This window comes from Sciurus vulgaris (assembly GCF_902686455.1).
Source record: "Sciurus vulgaris genome assembly, contig: HiC_scaffold_633_arrow_ctg1, whole genome shotgun sequence".
In the NCBI taxonomy this organism is placed as follows: domain Eukaryota; kingdom Metazoa; phylum Chordata; class Mammalia; order Rodentia; family Sciuridae; genus Sciurus; species Sciurus vulgaris.
Window position 1 is genome coordinate 9,340,249 of NW_027632389.1, and position 8,218 is coordinate 9,348,466.

Consider the following 8,218-nt stretch of genomic DNA (forward strand, 5'->3'; position numbering starts at 1 on the left):
CAAACTGTAAGATTTGCCATATGGACTGGTGGGTGGAAAAGAAGAAAACCAAAGATTACTAATAAAAATTATTGTTGAAATGAGAGTTGTAGTTATTATGATCAAAAAATGGAAGGAGAGATTAGAAAAAATCTGTCAGAATCCTGGATTCATATAATGAATTGACTTGTAATAATGTGTTCAGTCAACTTTATTCCTCTGACAAAACACATGACAAGAACAATTTTAGAGTAGGAAAAGTTTATTTGATGCTCATGGTTTTAGAGGTTTGAATTCATAGATGGCCAGTTCCATTGCTTTCTGCTCTAGGTGAAACAGAAGATCATGGAAGAAGGGCATGGTGGAGGATAGCAGCTCAGGACAGGACTATGGGAAAGCAGAGAGATAATACTCTGCCCACCAGGGACAAAATAGAAGCCCAAGGCACATCCCAGTGACTCACTTCCTCAAGCCACACCCTATTTGTTTACAGTTACCAGTTACTCTCTATCATCAGATCAATGTATTGTTTAGGTTAAAGCTCTCATAATCCAATCATTTAACCTCTAAAGTTTCTTGCATTGTCTCACACATGATATTTTGGAGGAGAAACTTCACATCTGCCTTGCCCTTTCAGTGGAGCTAACCCTTGACAGGGATCTTCCTCTAATTTAGCTTTTTCCACCTCTGAGGGATATTTGGGTGACTAATGTTTCTATTGTAATTTAGTGCTTCATTAAGCCTCTTGGAAGAGTGCACAACTCTGTTGAGAGTAGATATTAAATAGAAGTATCTACCTTTTGAGAAGTAAACCAAAAATTTATTAACCTTCTTGAATGCAAGCTTAAAATGAGGAAACCTTCTGGAGTTAACTAGTGATAACACCAGTAATCGGTGATGAGTTCTGTTTCCTCAAATATTAAAATTTGAACATTAGAGAAGCACTCTGATGCCAGCATATGAAGCAGGTTTAATTTAAAGGTAGTAACACAGAGAACTGGAGAGAGGCTGGGTAGAGTTTCCATGGAGCGTCAATGCTGGCTGCCCTAGATGCTAATCCTGAGGTCACCAACCAGTTTCTCAATCAGGTCTACATCCTAACTGGCAATTTGTTGATTTATACAAAATGGATTCTGAACTCCTTAGCATGGTACCAAGACTATTCTGTGCAGTGTTACTTCTCTTTCCTATTACAGAAAAGTATGAAGTATTCAGAGCAGAAGAGAAGAAAAATATAAAATATCAGGGACAGGATGTTACATAATCTATATTTCATGAAGCAATCGGCAATCCCTGTGGAACAACTGGACTGATCTATGCTATTGCAAACAATAAAGACTAGATGCACTTTGAATCTGAATCAACCTTGAAAAATTTCCTGGAAGAGTCAGTATTAATGAGTCCTGAAGAACAAACCAGATAGCTTGAGAACTATGACACTATTCTAGTTATTCATGAGACCAGTGCCCATGAAGGTCAGATGGAGGCACCAAGTAGAGATAAAAAAGATGATGTTCATTTTATTGCATTAGTTCATGTAGATGGGTATTTCTATGAATTAGATGGATTGAAACCATTTCCAATTAACCATGGGAAAACTAGTGATGAAACTATTAGAGGATGACATAGAAGTTTGCTAGAAATTTATGGAACTTGATTCTGATGAACTAAGATTTAATGCAATTGCTCTTTCTGCAGCATAGCTTGTTGATGATGGAAATACCAAATACAGTATTATTTGCAACAAAAGTGAAACTTCTGCTGCCATACACTAACTAAGAAATTTTGATATTTTCATTAACTTGACTGATTAAACTTTATGTGAATTTAAAGATAAATCAATAAATGTAGTAACACAGAGATCTCCTGGGAGGGAGAAGGGGCCCATGGCTGGTGTTCTGACACCCTAAGAAGTGAGTGTGCCCTATCCTTTTTATAGTTTAGAGTCTTCTTTGTTCTCCTGCTCTCTCTCCACACTTCTCCTTCCTGCCTAGGAAGTGTCTAGGAGGAGCCATGAGATAAAAAATGGTGAGAAGAAGATGGGCAGGGGGATGGGGCCAAATGGAATGATTCAGGCAGGTGGGCCCAGGGGACATTAATTAGCAAATCCCTGTTGGCAGTCTTTGGGTGGGATAGTAGAGGTAGGTAACCTTGGTGATCAAAAGGGCTCTGGAGACACTGACATTCCAATATCTCAGGGTGGTCTCCAACTCCCCAGACTCAGATGGCCTCTCTTCCTCCATTTGACCCAATCACCTATAATTTTGGCTTCATTAGTTTTGAGTTTATTTTGGCTTCAAAGTGCATAATATTTCACATCAAATTTCCAAGTTCACAAATAATAGTGATAAATTGTTTATAGAAATGAAAGTTGGAAAATATGGAACCAAAGTGAGAAATTGGATCATCTCAAGAAAATTATTTCAAGAGAGCTTAATATAAAGTACAGATGCTCCTCAATTTATGATAGAGTTATAACCTGATAAACCCATTGCAATTTAAAGCTATCAGAGTTTGGACATGCATGTACACTGTAGAGTATTGGTTGTTGTCCTCATGACTGTGTGGCTGACGGAGCTGCAGCCCACTCACTGCCCTCTTCAGCTGCATGAAGTATATTGTGTGCCACATATCTGTAGCCCAGGAAAAGACCCTAATCTAAAATTTGAAGTATGGTTTCTACTAAATATGTATAACTTCCATACCATTAGAAAGTTAAAAAAATCATAAGTTGAACCATAGTAAGTTGGAGATAGCTTATACTATAACAGGGATGAAAAGTGGAAAAAGACCTTTGGACATGGTTTTAGAAAATATTTATTTTATATATTCTAATCTTTAGTCCTTTCATCTTGCTGAAATCACTAAAATATAAAGAGCTACCAATGCTAGCACTACAAGCTCAGTCAAAACTTGATGATCTTTCAAATGAAAGGCTAGTGCTAGAATATGATTTGTAAAGATTTTTGAATTGTCACTGAAATAAATAACAGTTTAGTCTAATGGTATCATGTGATTCTTTGTTCTGTCTAAAGGCTTATTTAGCTTGTTTCAGAAATTGGGTGATAAGAAAATATGTAAAGATCTTTTACAGGATCTTTACTCATGTAGAACTGGATTTTGGTAAACACACTAAATAAACCCTTTTGGTAGCTTTTCACTATACCAAAAGTAAGTTCAGTAATTAGAATGAGCCCTAAGCAGTTTCAAGCTTGAAGTTTATGTTTAGGCACAATTTCTCACAGTGGTCTAAGATATCAGAAATGCAGATTTTTTTTTTAAATGGGAACAGTATATTTGCATGGCTTCACAATTATCATACCAAAAGGTGATGTTTTGTTGTGTTTCGAGTTGGTGCTTAAGTAAAATTGAGAGTCAGGGCTTTTATGTTCTTGTACAGTTTATCTCTGGTAGTTGTTATTTCAGTTAGAGGGCTTTAGTGCATTTTGAGTATGACAATGCATTATGTATAAGCAAAAATGAATTCCAGGTTTCTTTAAGCAATAATAAAAGCATCTTTATTATTACTATGCTTGCAGGATATTTAGATTTTCTGTATCCTGAATGAGAAATGGGAGATGTAGGGATGAATTTGGTCAGCTAGTGTACATACTTAAGATGAATTGTGTTTGTTTACCCATACAGAGCAGTGTTCCACTCAAGAGTAGAGGACAAATACAGTTTGATAGTCTTGTAGGTAAACAATGCCCCTTCTTTCGCCCAATAGGTTCATGTCTAATCCCCAAAGTGAATGTGTTGACCTTTGGCAAAGAGGAATTAAGGATTGCAAATGAAGTATGGTTGCTAACCAGCTAACTGTAAGGTAGGAAGATTATTGTGGATTATCCTGATGAGTCCAATGTATCCTTACATGGGTCCTTAAAAGAGGAAGGGGGAAACCAAAGTTGACAGGACCAGAGAGAGGGCAGAATGAGAAGGACCCATTTCTACTTTTCTGTCATTGGAGTTGGAGGAGTACTATGAGCCAAAGTAAGCCACAGCCAGACATGCAGTACAAGGGAACAGTCTTCCCTGGAGCCTCCAGAAAGGAAGAGTCCTGCTGTGGACACCCTTACTTTTAGCAACCCCAACAAGACCTGTGTCCAGACATCTGACTGCCATAACTGTAAGACAATGTACTGTGGTTTTAAGCCAGTAATCATTTTGTTAGTCAGAGATAAAAGGTGCACAGGTATTTATCAGCTAGTATACATTGTGTACATACATCAAAAGGATGTTGAGGCCTTGATTGTTTAGGTATCCAGTATCTATTAAGGTGTGTGGGATCATCTTGAAGTTCATTACAGTAAATCTAGGAAAAATGTTAAGGATTGTGACAGGAATTTTTCACAAAGGCCAGTGAAAGTAACAAAAGGTGGTTTGAAAGTTGAGGGAGGTCATGTTGACTGTTTTGGTTTTAGATATACTAAATTTGTGTGTGTGTTTTGGTATTAGGGAATTGAACCCCGTGGGACTGTACCCTGAACTACATCCCTAGCTACCTTTTTTTTAAAATTTTGAGTCAGGGTCTGACTCCATTGCCCAGACTGGTCTTAAACACATGATCCTCCTGCTTCAGCTTCAGTTGCTGAGATAACAAACATGCACCACCAAGCCCAGCATCAGATATCCAATTTGAAGTGATGGTGAGGACCCGCTCCCCTACAAAGTTAATTTAGATACTTACTAAAACTTCACTGAACACACTAGATGATTTGTGCTAAAAGGATAATGTTTCAACCAGTAAAGCAGGAGATACACACACACACACACATACACACCTGCCTTAAAATCTCAGAGGTAGTATGTTGAGGGAGGAAAGGACAAAATTAACAGCCATGTAAGTAGCTCTGTGGCAACCAAAACTGGGTTCTTATCAATTTCTTTCCAGTGTGGTTGAGAAAGAGCCTAGTACTTGAAGAAGTTGTGTGTATTCATTTTTATCTTAGTAGGACTGCATCTGAGTTCATTCTAAGAATATAAAAATGCATTTTTCATTCTAGACTCAGGTGAGAGAGTGATGAGAATGTCATTGGGCATCAGACATTATTAAAACTTTTGCTGTCTTTAAAAGTACTTTTGCGATGCAGGACTGACCAGCAGCCCCACACTGGCCTCTTTCTGGGAAGAGGTGAGCAGGGCCCTGACCCAGAGTCTCCTCCTCACTCAGGCTGGTGTTGGTGCCCAGGACCTCAATTGGGAGGAGTTGCTGGCACCACCTGCTCCAGGCCAGGACCTGGTGCACTTGAGCAGGACCCCCAAACCCCAAGGCAGAGCCCCTGCTTCCTCGACCTGAGCTGCAGCCCCAAGGGAGCTGAAGAGGTCCTCATAGTGGGCATCCTGAACTCAGTGAGAAACATATAGATGTACATGGGAGAGGAGTACTGTGGCACTGGGAGGGGCAAGGGTGTCTGCCAAGGGCATCTGCTCTGTCCCTGATGGCAATTGCTGTCCTTTGGAGAAAAGCAATGTGTGTTCATAAGTAATGTTATGGTATATATAAGACCAATGTCAGCAAATTCTTCACCAAGCTGTCCTGCTCTAGGATCAAGGATAAATACTGACAAGGTCCAAACCATAATGGAGTCATGGAGTCAAAATTATCACCTGGAGCTCAGGAGTTGATGAATATGGTTAGGTTTCAGCAACAGAATCATATTCCCATTGGAGAGCAGCTTTAGTCCATTTTAGGAACTGTCAGATACAAGCACATGATTGTGCTCCAGCTATCGTCCACTTCTGTATTCTGGACAAGTCATCCTCCACACCTTTCCCTTTTAGAACTGCATTGACATCTGCAAAGGGGACTGAAAACTTACAGACTTCCATCAATAAAAGCACAAGACCACCTGGGGAGGAAATAACATGAACCATGACAGGTGTAAGACTGTGACACAGAATCATTCCTTCTGAAACATGATCTTAAATGCAGTATCTTCTTTCTCACCAAAGAGAAAGCAAGTGACAAGCTCACTCCCCAGTTCTGAGTTGCTGCCCTTTCTTTCTAGAATTTATGCAGTCAAGTCAACAATCTTCGAGTGGGACATAATGCCAAGTGGCAGGAAAATGTGCCCAAACCCAGTGAAGGCATTGTTGGTGTTGCAATGGAAGAACAGCCTATTGCTCCTGCTTGCAGCAGATTCTCTCTAAAAATATGGAACTACTGGAAAAGAAAATTGTGCACTGTATTTATCAGCAATACATCAACTCCAGGAGCACATAGATGAAAAGGTGGCCTTGTTGATGGACTTCCTGCAAAATCCCAACTCCCCACCTACTGGGCTGCCTCTGAGCCATTGTTACTCTGGAGAAAGAATTTCCGGTGGAGAAAGATAAGTGCTCAGCATATAGAGGCCTGCAGATATTCATTACCTATTTATTACAAAACCCAAACCTAAAAACATTTATGAAAGCCAAGTATTTGATGTCCTGTGAAGGCTTAACAGCTGACATAAAGTGACCTCAGTGTTTTTACTGCCCTTGTTACTGTGAATCCAGTACTGTACACTAAGAGGTAACACCAAAGTTAGAAGTTATTCTTGTTTATAATGTTTTCCATGTGCTGAAATTTTTGTATGCTTGTATTGCTTACAGGTTTTAAATATTAAAGATTTTTTTTGTGTGGTGCTGGGGATAGAACCCAGGGCCTCGTATTTGACAGGCAATCACTCTAGCAACTGCATTATATCCCCAGCCCATATTTAAGGATTTCTAATATAGTTCATTAGTTTTGTATTGTATGTGTTTGAAGTAGTTTTAATTTGTACAAAGTCCTTATTTAATATCTGAGATTTATGAAAAAATGCTTACTTGGATTTATTTTTCTAATTGATCATCTTGGAAAACCGAGTGTTTTGACTTGAAACACTTAATTTCAGATCACCAACTTATATTTTATATTGTTTACTTCATATTTCAAAAATGGATGTCATGTTTGGTATATGTAAGATCAGTTCTCATTGTGGCCATTAATTTTATGCTTTGTCGCATTGTAGCAGCAAATAGGAAAATGAAAAATCAAACTGGCCCATTCCTTATTAGGACTGTTACTTTGGATTTAGTGTTTGATGTAAAATGGGAGAAGTTGTCTTGTTTTACCTCAGTAACCAAGAACACATAATGAAGTCTCCTTTTTAGGCTGATACATGTTCTTTTTCCCAGTTCTTCCTGGCTCTTGTCCAGTGTGAACTGTTGAGGGTCTGTCTGTATTGAAGCATTTCAGCATATGAGTCCATGAGGCTGCAGTTCTGTCTAGTAGACTTCACTTTCAGATATGAGCTGGGCACAGTGCTGTATGCCTGTAATCTCAGTGACTCCGGAGGCTGAAGCAGGAGGATTACAAGTTTAAAGGCAGCCTCAGCAACTTAATGAGGCCCTAAACAATTTAGCAAAGACCTTGTCTCAAAATAAAAGTTAAATGAAAAAAAAAAAAAAAAAGCCTGGGGATGTGGCTTAGTGGTAAAGCACCCCTGGGTTAAATCCAATACCAAAAACAAAACAGAAACAAATGTATATGTGTTGAAGAATGATGTATTTGTGTCTAAAAATAAATGGATCTTCTGGAAGCTAAAAAAAAAAAAAAAAAAAAAAAGTCTTTTGTTCCTCTACCTTCCTGCTCAACAGCAAAATAAAGCACATCCTCTTGAGTGACATAGTCTGGCTTTGTGGCAGTTACCACTGTCCATGGTGTTCATTGTATTATATTTTATCACAGTAACAAAAGTGTGTGGTTTATTTAGTGTCATTTACTGTTACTTTATTCCAAAATTGTTTTTTTCTGCTGAATAGGAGATATAATTAAATGAATCCCTTAATGCCTGCTTATATATTTGGTTTTCATCCTGTGCTCCTACAACCCTGGGATTAGTTTTTTTCCCCAGAAATCTTTTTAATTGTCTTATTTTCTTCAACTTGAAATGTTACTGACAAGAAAAAAACCATTACTAATTTTGACCCTTGAAAATTTTTTTAGGAATTTCCCTGCCCTTTTGGATTTCTGTATTTAGCCTGCCTATCATGCCTATTTGATTAAGTTTAAGGAATTTGTTAATAGATTTTTTTTAATCATTTTCTATATGTGTTAAAAATTGTAGAGGTTTATAGGGGAGAAACAGGAACACTGGAAAGATCATGTGCTTCAGTTAACAAACTATTCAAGCTGCTTCCAGTAAATGTAATCCCTGAAGCATCCTCCTTCTAAAACTCTGACTGTGGAGTGAATTTCTAGGTCAAGAACATG

General features: G+C 38.3%; 2 pseudogenes across 2 annotated transcripts; both read left to right on the top strand.

The window, feature by feature from the left end:
* The first annotated feature begins 1,002 nt into the window (after positions 1-1,002).
* Positions 1,003-1,795, top strand: LOC306652883 (ubiquitin carboxyl-terminal hydrolase isozyme L3-like; annotated as a pseudogene). Its single transcript has one exon. The product of its transcript is annotated as a ubiquitin carboxyl-terminal hydrolase isozyme L3-like (transcript).
* A 3,626-nt stretch (positions 1,796-5,421) lies between these two features.
* Positions 5,422-7,909, top strand: LOC306652876 (ATPase PAAT-like; annotated as a pseudogene). The gene has a single exon. The product of its transcript is annotated as an ATPase PAAT-like (transcript).
* The last annotated feature ends 309 nt before the right edge of the window (positions 7,910-8,218 follow it).